Genomic DNA, 13,692 nt, shown 5'->3' with positions numbered 1-13,692 from the left:
ATAAAATTCTAAACACATAAAAGAACTGAATGATATAAAAAAAACCTTGAACAAATCTACAAGCACCATGAGATCAATGTAGTAACAGTGTCCCAAAAGAGAAGAGCCCACGATCAGGTGGATTCAACTCAATAAATGGATTCAATTTAATAAAAGGAATTCAAATAGGAAATGAAGAGGTCAAATTATTCCTGTTTGCAGATAATATGATCCTATATATTTTTTCCTATATTCATTTATTCATATGTGCATACATTGTTTGGGCCATTTCTCCCCAATGCCCTCCACCCCTTCCCTCTCCCTGTCACCCCCTCACTTCCAGGCAGAACCCGTTCTGCCCTTTTCTCCAATTTTGTTGAAGAGTAGACATAAGCAATAATAAGAAAGACAGAATTTTTACTAGTTGACATAAGTATAGCTATACAGAGAAATTCCTAGCATTGCTTCCATGCACTTGTGTATTACAACCTGAATTGATTCATCTCTACCAGACCTCTTCACTACTTCCTGGTCACCTTCCCATATTGACCTCTGTCATTTTAAGGTTACTGTATTAGCTCCTCTCCAGTGGGCATATTAAACACTTTCAAGTTTTGGGTTTTCTACCTTTCCCTATTCCTACTGTATGTGTTCTCCTCTTAGTGTGTGACCCAAATATAATAATATTACTGCATTTGTTTTAGATCTAAACTCCGCATATGAGGGAGAACGAACAATTTTTGGCTTTTTGAGCCTGGCTAACTTCGCTTAAGATGATGTTCTTCAGTTCCATCCATTTACTTGCAAATGACAAGATTTCATTCTTCTTCATGACTGAGTAAAATTCCATTGTGTGTAAATACCACATTTTCTTAATCCATTCATCAGTAGTGGAGCATCTTGGCTGCTTTCATGGTTTGGCTATTGTGAATAGTGCTGCAATAAACATGGGTGTGCAGGTGCCTCTAGAGTAACATGAGTTGCATTCCTTTGAGTACATTCCTAGGAGTAGGATTGCTGGATCATATGGCAGATCTATACTTAGTTTTTTAAGATGCCTCCATACTGTTTTCCAGAGTGGTTGCACTAGTATGCACTCCCACCAGCAGTGTATGAGGGTTCCTTTTTCCCCACATCCTCACCAACATTTGTTGTTGGTGGTGTTTTTGATGATGGCTATTCTAACAGGGGTGAGGTGGAATCTTAGTGTGCTTTTGGTTTGCATTTTCTTTATGGCCAGAGATGGTAAGCAGTTTTTCATGTGTATTTTGGTCATTTGAACTTCTTCTTTTGAAAAAATTCTGTTTAGTTCAGTTGCCCATTTCTTTATTGGTTCATTGACTTTCGGGGAGTTTTTTTAGCTCTCTGTATTTTTTGGTTATCAGTCCTTTGTCTGATGTATAGCTGGAAAATATATTCTCCCATTCTGTGGATGGCCTCTTCAGCTTAGTAATCATTTCTTTTGTTGTGCAGAAGCTTTTTAATTTTATGTAGTCTCATTTGTCCATCATTTCTCTTAGTTGCTGATCTGCTTGGGTTCTATTGAGGAAGTTCTTGTCTATACCCATTGCTTACAGAGTATTCCCTGCTCATTCCTGTACTAACTTCAGAATTTTGCATCCGATATTAGGATCCTTGATCCATTTTGAGTTGATACTAGTACAGGGTGATAAACATGGATCTTGTTTCAGTTTTCTGGAGCAGATAATCACTTTTCCCACAAACATTTGTTGAAGAAGCTGTCTTTTCTCCCTTGTATGTTTTTGGTGCCTTGTCAAAAATAAGGTGGGCATAAATTTGTGGATTCAAATCTGGGTCCTCTTTTCTATTCCAGTGGTCTTCTTATCTGTTTTTGTGGCAGTACTATGATGTTTTTATTGCTATTGTTTTGTAATATAATTTGAAGTCAGGTATTGTGATACCTCCAGCATTGCTCTTTTTGCTGAATATTCTCTGGGCTATTCACAGTCTCTTGTGTTTCCAAATGAACTTTAGGGTAGATTTTTCAATCTCTGTGATGAATGTCATTGGGATTTTGATGGGATTGCATTGAACATGTAGCTTATGTTGATTCTACCAATCCATGACCACAGGAGATTTTCCAACTTCTGTAGCCTTTCTGGATCTCTTTCTTCAGGGGTTTGTAATTCTCCTTGAAGAGATCATTCAAATCTTTTGTTAAATTTACTCCTAGGTGTTTGATTTTTTTGAGGCTATTGTAATTGAAACTGTTTCCATATATTCTGTCTCAATTTGTTCATTGTTGGTGTATAGAAAAACTAATGATTTTTGTAAGTTGATTTTGTATCCTGCTACCTTGCTGAAGCTGTTTATGGTGTCTGGGAGTTTTTGGGAAGAGTTTTTTGGGTCTTTAAGATATAGGATCATGTTGTCTGCAAATAGGGATGCTTTGACAGTTTCTTTACCTATTTGTATTCCTTTTATTTCTTCTTCTTGCCTAACTGCTCTGGCTAGGAATTCCAGTACTATGTTGAATAGGAGTGGAGATAGTGGGCACCGTTGTCTCATTTCTGATTTTAGGGTAAATGGTTTCAGTTTTTCTCCATTAAGTATGATGTTGTCTATAGGTTTATCATATACAGAGTTTACAATGTTGAGTTACATTCTTTGTATTCCTACTTTCTTAGAGCTTTTATCATGAAGTGGTGTTGGATCTTATCAAAAGCTTTTTCTTAATCTATTGAGATGATCAAATGGTTTTGTCTTTGCTTCTATAAATGTGCTGTATTACATTTATAAATTTGTGATGTCGAACCATCCTTGCAGCCCTGGAATGAAACTGACCTTGACGTGGTGAATGATCTTTCTGATATGCTGTTGAATTTAGTTTGCCATTATTTTACTGAGAATTTTTGCATCAACGTTAATAAAGGAGATTGGCCTATAGTTCTCCTTTTTGGATGTGTCTTTGTCTGGTTTTGGGATGATTGTAATACTGGCTTTGTGCTCTCAAGAAGAAACCTAATATTCTGACTCCATTTATTAGTGTTTATTCTCTAGAATTATGTCTTTACATACAATAAGCATCAAATAAAGTGTTTGTACAAATAAATGCTAATTACTTCACTCTTTGTATTATATTTTACATGCAATATATTATTTTTAATTAGAAACCATTACCAATCTCTTGTACAATTTCCTCATTGCATTTTTCATGCCCTTATTCTGGAAAGTGTAAATCATAGGATTAAGCAAAGGAGTTAGGATGGTGTAAAGTGTCACCACTATTTTGTCAAAAGAGAAGGCAGATGGAGGTTGTGCATATATAAATATGCATGGGGCAAAAAACAAAACCACAACAGCAATGTGTGATCCACAGGTAGAGAGAGCTTTCCTTTGCCCTTCAGAACTGTGGGTCCTAAGAGAGAACAAGATGACAGCATAGGAGACAAGCAATAAGGAAAAAATTATAATGCAAATAGATCCACTGTTAGCAACAACCAAAAGGCCAAAAATGTGAGTGTCTGTGCAAGCAAGCTTCAGTAATGGATACAACTCACATACAAAATGATCAATGATACTGGGGCCACAAAAAGGCAGCTGGAAGGTGAAAAGAATTTGTATGATGGAATGCTAGAAGCACCCTGTGCAGGCTACCCCCATCAGAGTGCCACACGGTCTCCAAGTCATGATGGAAGAGTAGTGCAAGGGCTTGCAAATGGCCACATAATGGTCATAGGCCATGGCTGTGAGGATAATCAACTCCATACCAGCAAGGAAGTGTTCAGCAAAGAGCTGCATCATGCAGCCTTCAAAGGAAATGGTCTTCCTCTCATAGAGTGAGTCCACAATCATCTTTGGTGAGATGACAGAAGAGAAGCATGCATCCAGGCAGTACAGGAATGCCAAGAAGAAGTACATGGGGGAAACCAGTAGTGCAGGACTGCAGAAAATGGTCAGCACAAATAGCATGATGCCCCCAACAATTGCAATGTAGACAATAAAAAATATAACAAGCACAATTTTCTGAACTTTTGGATTTGGGGAATGTCCCAGGAGAATGAACTCAGTAACAAAACTCTGATTTTGCATGATTCCCAAGGAATAGTTGAAGGTAAATCAATGCTCATTTAAATCTGTAATTACAATAAAAATTTCTTTGATTCAACTAGTTAATAATGTCATATTCATCAAATTGTTACACCTTCATGCAATTCTTCTTAGTGATTTTATTATCATTGAGGATATAAAATCAGAAATATGTTCAAGGCGATATTTGGAGAACAAGCAGAAGTGAGGGAAAGTTAAATTACAGACTATCAAAATAGTCAGATTTTTAATACAGTGGAAGGGCTGAATCTTTATGTGATACAGAAAAGAAATAATATTTATTTCAAGAACAACATTTTATCATTTTCTAGTGGTTCCTAAATTAAATTATCTTGAAGCATCCTGAAACCCAAACCAAGATATGATGAAAAGGCTGTTTTTCATTAATCATGCCTGACTCAGACTTACATACAAACAGAAGAAGAACAACGTTCAATTTAATAGTTTGAAAATCACCACTCCTCATGAAATATTTCTTTTAAACTTGAAATTAAGTACTAAAATGGATTAATTCATTCTCTGAAAACAGAAAGTTGACTAATGGAATAGTGTCTAACTCTAGACTGGGTGCATAAGTAAGTATAAAATATTGAGGTTTTGCTTTTAATTCATCATTTACAATGTGACTAGAACTTAATAAAAATAACACAATGACTAAATGTAAAGAATGCAATTCTCAGGTCCCACTGCTTATGAAACAGTCATGATAGGTCTTATTATCCCCATTTTACTGATGGGAAATTTGTAATTAAAGATATTGAGTTCAGGCAAACAAAACAAGTTGGATCTGGGATTTCCACACTGAATCTCTGGCTAGAAATCCCGTGTTCTCTCTATAGGACCAACAAGTACAAGAGTGGAGATTTTCCTTTTCTAGCAGGAACTTGAGAGTATGGGAAGTGGAGGATCTTCTATGGTTTCCATTCATTTTAAAAGGTTAAAATATCTTACTCCATGAATGAATGAGGACTTTTCATAAAATAAACACATAAATAATGTAGAATCAGAAGGCCATAGCCAGATCCACTATATGTAAAGACTGACAAAAACCACTGAAATAAGAAAGAATAACACTAGATTGAATATAATTTAAAGTCTTGAAGCTTTATTATTTGCCAATTATTTGTACAATGTAACAATGTTTGAGCAAATAAAATTCTTCAGAACATATGGCTTCAAATTTATTTGAAAATTCTAAAATAAAGATATTCACATATAATTTACTTGGTCATCTCCCAGAATTATGATAAAGGTCAATTGAAATTGTAAAAATGATACTCATGACACTATGTACTTGTCAATTCTAGTTTTAATTCATTCACTTAAAAACCCAGAAACCTACCTAAGAAAGCATTTCCATGAGTCTTCAAAAAAAAAAAACTCCAACACTTGAATTCATTTTCCACATGATCATTTTCCAAAAATTGTTTATATCCTCACTTGTACATTCAGCTGAATTTTTCACAAAATAGCACTTAGGTGTAAATACTTTTATGTACATGTACATACCTGTATGCATCCTCTTAAAATAGGTGAATAAAAGAGTAATGGATTTTATTGTGAAATTGAAAACTAATTTGAGTTATATGTCTGCATGGAGAGATTAAACTATTTTAACTTTTATGAAAATTAGCATATACAATAGCATACATTAATATCTGTCCTTCTGCTTACTTGAAAACAATCATGTGCTGTTACCAAAGAAAGAAGAGAATCATAACACAAAAAAAAACCCTACAAGGTCTTAGGAACAGACAACTGTCTATTACAAAATAAAGAACTTCAACATACAATTTAGCAATGCTCCATTCAGCCTAAGCCAATGAAGGAAGCCGATGTGGCTCCTGACACATGCAGACCTGGGCTAAAATTCAGATTCTTCTACTTATTCTGTGGCATAGACAAGGTTACTTAAAGTTCTTGAAGTTTTTTAAATGTCAACTTTCTTTTTGTAAATAGGTATAACAGGAAGGGCTATCAATAGGGTTTTTGTTGAGAATCAGGTCAGGCCATACACATAAAAACACTGATGATGATGAGTGTTGAGAACACACTGCTACAGCCATGACACAGAAATGAAATGACAACATTTCTAGACTTAATTACTTCTTTACATTAACCAAGGCTATTATTTCTCATCATCCTCTTATTTATTTGCAAATATAGCATATTTTTAAAGTTGGTTTCAGTACAGGGATTGTATTTTTAAATGTGTAGCACTTTCAAATACCTTTAGTAATCCAGAGGTATATTATTGATTATTGCTGGCCTTGGACCCATCTGCATCCACTCCTGTTTCAGGTACAATCATTGTACAAAGAACACCAAATTGAGTGGAAGGTTAAAAGAAAGACAAAAACATATTAATCTAACAAATTATTCTTTTCTCTCCGCTTCATCTCAGACATTGTAAGAGGAATACCATGTTTTGCTTTAAGTACTCACTAGTGTCAAACAAATCATTAACTTCTCTTTTCAAATAAAGGAATTTCTAAAATTCCTGTGAGATATCATTATTTGAATAATAAACCATGTGCTCATGTTTTACGATCATGGAGGCTATGATTTTAAATCTTCCAAAAGGTAATTATAATAAAGCACTATAATTATAACAAAGCACTAAATTGAATCATACTACATTAGAAGACAACATTGGAAAAAATACTTCAATGTAAATATAATCAACCGGTTAGTTAATAGCAATGTGTTTGTGTTTGTTTCATCTTCTTGACAAATGAACCCATGCCAACATAATATAATATTAAGGAAAGCAAAGTGAGAAATATATTGGAGCACTCGATTATCTTATTTCTGATAATGTATAATTAGTTCAAATGGAACATTAGTTGGAAAGAATAAATCATTCAGCTTCTGCTATCTTAAAGCTACCAATTCCTACTACACGGTTTCATACCTATGTGCCTATGAAAAAAACAACATTCCATACTTCAAGCTTCTTTAGACATGAGAAACAAATTGGTAATTATTGACATGCTCTAAAGTATAAACTAAAAGGAATACATTAATGCTAATGCAATTATTTTGATATCTCACAGTAGAGGAACAAATATAGTAATCTTAAACTGGCAGAGTCCACTATGGGAATGTGGCTAGGAAGTACTGAAGATGTCTGGTAGAGATGAACCAGTGTGGATTGTAATGCACATTGCATGGAAGCAACGTTACAGATCTCTCTGTATAGCTAACTTTATCTCAAACTAGCAAAAACACTGTCTTTCTTATTATCTCTTATGTTTTCTCTGCAACAGAATTGGAGAAAAAGAGGGTGGAATAGGTTCTGCCTGGAAGCGGTGGGGGGGTGGGGCAAAAGAGGGGGAAAGAAGGTTGTACAAACATTGTATATGCATATGAGTTAATGTAAAAATGATAAAATAAAAATATTTTAAAAGCCTTTGGAAAAAAAGTCGGGAAAAATTGAATCAGTTATAAGAATAAAATGTCTTTTCTAAAATTATGCTAAAAGTGCATTGGAATTGGTCTATCCTTGTAATGCATTTGGAAAATATATTGGTAAAAATAGCAGAACAAAAAAAAATGCTTACATATTGTTTATACTATTAAATCCAAACCTAATAATAAATTGTAAGAGAAATGGCAAAATAATGAAAAATAATAAAGTACAACAGAAATGGAAAAATATCACATTGGAATATAATTTAAAGTTTCTAAACATTTAAAATATTTTTTATTATTCTCCATTTATTCACGTGTGTACATTGTTTGGGTCATTTCTGTCCCCTGCCTACTGCCCCCCCCTTCTCCCTCCCCCACTTCCAGACAGAACCTGTTCTTCCTTTATCTCTAATTTTGTTGAAGAGAAGGCATAAGCATAATAAGAAAGACAAAGCATTTTTGTTAGTTGAGTTAAAGATAGCTATACAGAGAGATTCCTAGCATTTCTTTCATATACAAATGTGTTTAAACCCAAGTTGATTCATCTCTAACTGATCTTTACACTGGTTCCTGATCCCCTTCTCATGATAACCTCCGTTGCTTTAAGGTTTCTGTATTAGTTCCTCTGGAGTGGGGACATCAAACACTTTCCTGTTTTGGGTTTTCTACCTATCCCCATTCCTCCCGTATGTGCTCTCCCCTTGTCAGGTGAGCCAAGTCCAACAACATTGCTGTATTTGCCCTAGATCTAAAGTCCGCATATGAGGGAGAACATACTTTTTTTATTTTCTGAGCCTGGCTAACCTCGCTCAGAATGATGTTCTCCAGTTCCATCCATTTACCTGCAAATGATAAGATTTCATTCCTTTTCATGGCTGAGTAAGATTCCATTGGGCATAAATACCACATTTTCTCAATCCATCCATCAGTAGTGGGGCATCTTGGCTGTTTCCATAACTTGGCTATTGTAAATAGTGCTGCAATAAACATGGGTGTGCAGGTGCTTCTGGAGTAACCTGTGTTGCATTCCTTATTTGATAATGAAGTTGTTTACATTGTTAAGACTATCAATAACTTACTATGGCATAATTCTTTAAACAAAACCCTAATAATACATGACGGTATAAAAAGGAAACATTTTTATAATGTATTAAGTGAGAAAAACAGAAAAAAGTTTAAATAAATGTTCAGTTCTGCATATGTAAAACATAATTTTATAATCTAGAAGGAAACATATAAAATGATACTTTACAGTATATATCATATGATTATCAGAATATTTAAAAAGAAGCATCAAGATTAAAAAAAGTATCATCAATTTTCCTTCATCTAAGTTCAGAAAAAGAACGTGAGAATTAGAAGTAATTCAGTAGCAAAAGTGGTATTAACAGAATCATACACACAGAAACATTAAAATTGTCTATTTCAGGAATGTGGGGAGGTGGGAAAAAAGGAGAATGATGGAGGTAAATTAAACTATGACATATTGCTTAAAATGCATTTTTAAATGTCAGAATGCACTCCAGTACAATAATAATATGATAATTTTTAAAAATTCAGACTCTTGTAAACTTTCCACAAATGACCATAATACCATAGAGACCACCTTCTCCCAAATTCATAGGCTGTTTGGTATACATTTCAAATCCACATTTTCATACAGGAAGCTTTATTCTGTACACATTTCTCCTAGAGTGTTCTATGGTCTTCATCCTCTCCAAGCTATACCATTGCATTGGATGAAGCCACACTTGAGGTTGCTCAGGAACTGTGAACACTGGATCTCTTCCGCTGTTGGTTACTTGTGAAATTGCCTCCCTCCGTCTCATTATCCATACTGTCTGCGATTTTCTTGACATTAGTTTTAGCAACAGAACTAATACTATAACCAATTGTTCTGCAAATAGTAGAGCTTTAATTTCATATTTGAAATATATATATATATATATTTAAAACTATAAGAGACATATAAGGTTGTCATTATAAGTATTGTTTTATAATTATATTCAATCAGGATACTTCAGATGCATTTATGTGTACATATACATGCATATCAATCACATTTGCTTGAATGTTTCTAAATAAGTCTTTTTATTACAAATAAAAGAATAATCAAAATCCTATGTTATTTTCAATTTCTGTTTAATTCCTTAAGTTAATCATGCTTTTTGATCCCCAATTATCATTTCCCAACAAATGGCTTATTCTTTTTCTGGCTACCTATACCAGTTGCTCCCATATACAACCTTGTGGAAATATTCTCTTCAGATTTCTGACTCAATTCTTTAGCATCACCTTTGCTCTGCTGCTTTCCCTAAATGTCTCAGTACATATATACAGACATGCAGACAGACACACATAAATATATATTTTTTCTAGACTTTGAAAAAAATATATCTTTCCTTTATTTACACTAGTCTCCTTCTTGATGATATCTTAACTTCTTTTATTTTGCATCTTAGTGATTTAGTTTATTTTTAGAGACAGGAAAAGCCACCACAAGCATAAAGCAGCTCAGCACATGTTTTGATGTGCTGAACCGTTCCGTTCTAAAACAGGAACCTAATCTAATTATAACATTCAATAGGCATAGAGAAAGTTGAGTTATCCCAACTAAGATCAGAAGACTACATTCTCTAGTTTGAGTCATTCTTTTACCCTTAATGTTTTTCCCTTGCCTTGAATGGTGTTATGGTAGGGAAATAGGAAACGCTATACTCTATAACAACACATCTATAAATGGTTCTGCAAGACTTACATTTATTATGTTTATACCTCGGAGCTCTTGATACAACCTCATGAATAACACTGCTTAATCTAAAACGTCAGGATGGTGGGAACATTATACTATAAATGGTGAATGAAAATACACTTACTAAAAACAAAATTCTGTTAGAGAGCTAGGGGGAAATATTCCCTTGTTGGAATTATTGATGCCCAGAAATAAAAAAGTGCATGTTATCACTTATAAATGGAGGCTATAAAAGTTCATCTCATAGATATAGAAGTATGCAAGCATAAAACCCTGAGTTCAAACCCTAGTCCCACCAAAAAAAGAAGTGTTTGCCAGAGGCTGGTAAACAGTGGTAGGGAATGCAGAAAGGATGATTAATTGGTACAGGAGTGTGGTTGGATAGGCAGAATAACTCTTTTTGTGTTTTACTGGGGTTTGAACAGAGGGCTGTATACTTACTAGGCAAGTGTGCTACCACTTGACCTAAGCCCCTAGCCCTGGAAGAGCAATTTCTAATGCACACTAATGCAAAAAGTCTTGAAAATAATTAATTCTACATTTAAAAAAATCTAGTACAGATTATTTCTAATATTCCCAATATAAGAAATAATAACCATATGAAACAATAATCTTGATCTATTAATCACACAGTGTATGTACTTCTTAAACTATCATACTGTACCATAAAATAAGTTCAGTTAAATTTTACCAACCGAAATACACAATTAAAAAAGGGTATAGGAAGGTGTAGTTTTGGAAATATTATGTGTTCATGAATGAAAATGGAAAAATAAGACATGTTGAAACTATTCCAGGAATGGGGAAGAAGGTGTAAAAGAGAATGACTGAGAAGGTGAATTCATATATGATATGTTGTAAGAACTTCAGGAAATGTCACAATGTAACCCAGGTAAAACAATAATGTGATAATAAACAAATGATCAACAAATAAAATATGTAATGATAAAGTTGATTGACCAACAATGAAAAAAATGTACAGGTTTTTAGAAATATTTCATATTCATTGGTTGAAACCCTGAGTAAATGATAAAATTCATTCCTCAACACAATAAAATATGAACTGGGTTAATTTTGTTGAATATGAAAATATGAAATTGGACATTATTTTATTAGGCCTGAAGTAATAGGTGATCCTTACAACTCACATAAATAAAATGACTTGCATTGTTTTGTATCAGTGGCTTCTTACTTCAAACTTAATGATACATTGCTGAATGGTTTCATATATATTATTTTGTTCACTTCTACAACACTTGACCTCAGTAATACAATAATCCTTGTTAAAGATTAGGAATCTCAGGGCCAAAATTATTATATAACGAGCCCAGATATTCACAGTTATACCTAGAGACATATCTTTCACTAAACTTGGTAGCATCGTCACAACACAACACTTAAAAGCACTCCATCACAATTTGAAATCCTATCTGAAATCCAAAAATTATGTGAGGTAGTGAATTATAACTGTCATATATACTAGTTTTTTGAAAATCCAAATCCAAAAAATGTGTGAGGTAGTGAATTATAACTGTCATATATACTAGTTTTTTGAACAAAATGGTGATAGCTATCTTGTGTTTTGGAAAATGTGTAGGTTATTTCTAACTCTACCATCTACAGCTAAGACAATCAGTAACAGATTCTCTGACAATAAAGGTGGAGAAGGCTCCCATTATTTTCAAACACTGTCTTCAACATGAGCTCAGGAATAAAAGAAAAATTAAGAAAAAAGTGTTTCCCACTTGACTTCCAACTGGAATTTAAAGACTTTTATTTGAGAGGTCATGAACCTGTAAAATTGATTTTCAATACTCCCAAGGTTGTGGAAAATCTGTCAGCATGACTTTTCAAGACAATTTTTTTCATTGTTTTACTTGCTTAAGTGTTTTCAAAACTTTTTTATCCCCAAACAATTAGAAGTTTCCTTTTTCTTTTTGTCCTTTAATGTTCTTGGGTTAATTAGAGATGCTTTCATATCTCAGCATTTTCAGCAATATATTATTGTGTATAAGGGATAGGATACAGAATTCTGGCAAAATACATGTGCACTTACTAAATATAAGACCTGCATTTTATGACAAGGAATCCATTAATCAATCCATAATGAAAACATGTGTTTCATGTAACTAGGGTAGCAAGGACTGCATATTAAAGAAAAAATATCTAAAACAAAATATACAAAGAGGTACATATTAACTCAAACATTATGTTGTTTCCTCAGAATTTGATCTTCAGAATCCATAATTTTAAAACTAAAAACAAACTTCTAGAGAGTAAAGGAAATTTTCTCTTATCACGTTTTTTCCTGAAAGATGGTATAGCACATCTGTTGATATAAATAGAACATAACATAGAGACTGACGCTTCAAGGAAAAATTGGAAGTTACTCCTCAGACTCCTTCAGATAGAGCCCACACCAAACAATTTGGTACTTTATACAGTTTTTAACTATCTCATCCTGTCAATTTTTATGCCTACTCTAATGTCAAAGTACATAATTTAAATGATTCATGAGAAAGTTAAGGCATTAAAGGATCATTGTTCTTATGGTCTATCTACAAAAATGACTCAGAGTCAGCATGCTTTTCTAGAATTTAACCAGTATTTCATAATTTCCCACTGACTTAATATGCAGTTACCTCATTTGTCAAATTACAAATACTATATTGAGTATCTGGAGGGAGATGCCTTCATTTCTGGGCAATTTTCTCCTTCTTTAGAGTTTGTTTTTACTCAGCATATACTAAAACTTAAAGAAACCACAGTTTTACAAGATGTTCTAATATCACTAAATCTAGTCCTCCCTCTTTGTTGTAACATTGTTTTTATTACCAAAGCTGTTACTGGTATACAGGCATAAATCTGTAACATTTTTAGAATTGGCTTGTTGATTTCTGGGAAAATTGTTTTATTTTTCATTATGGAAGGAAGGGAGGTAAATTATAATGCATTAAAAAATTACTGTCTATAAAATAAAAAAAATCAGTGCCTCCCCTAGGCTACGCAGAACCAGGTGTGTGTGTGTGTGTGTGTATGTGTGTGTGTATGCAAATTGACTAACGAGTATGTTACAAAATTTCTGAGCCAGTAACAGAAATTAGAGATTTATTGAGGGATATTTAGTGTTGTGTATTGAGAGGAAGAATTAATTACTTACTTATTGTCCAAGCAGAGTACCTGAAGATTTTCTCTTGCTATCCAGGCATCACTCTACACTCTCAGGCCCAGGAATTATTTCATATTGTCCTCTGCAGAGACTGTTGAAATGTTGCCTCTGCCGCTCCTTAGTATCATTTATGTTACTTAATTTCACATAATTTTTCATGATACTGCATAATTGACCAAGCTGTCTATGCGTAATGCTTCCTATGAATCTCTCAAAGGTACTTTCTTGATAATGATCACAGACAAAAATCTGATAACCAGAATATCCAGAAGTGTGAAAAATTATTTCAATTGTGGTCATGTCAAAA

General features: G+C 33.6%; 1 pseudogene; it reads right to left on the bottom strand.

Moving 5' to 3' along the window:
- Window positions 1–3,102: 3,102 nt before the first annotated feature.
- LOC109676205 (olfactory receptor 4C15-like) lies at window positions 3,103–4,032 on the bottom strand (annotated as a pseudogene).
- Between the last annotated feature and the right edge of the window lie 9,660 nt (window positions 4,033–13,692).

This window comes from Castor canadensis, chromosome 1 (assembly GCF_047511655.1).
Source record: "Castor canadensis chromosome 1, mCasCan1.hap1v2, whole genome shotgun sequence".
Taxonomy (NCBI): Eukaryota; Metazoa; Chordata; class Mammalia; order Rodentia; family Castoridae; genus Castor; species Castor canadensis.
The sequence above is the reverse complement of the archived record's forward strand: the minus strand, read 5'-3'. Positions and strand labels throughout refer to the sequence as shown.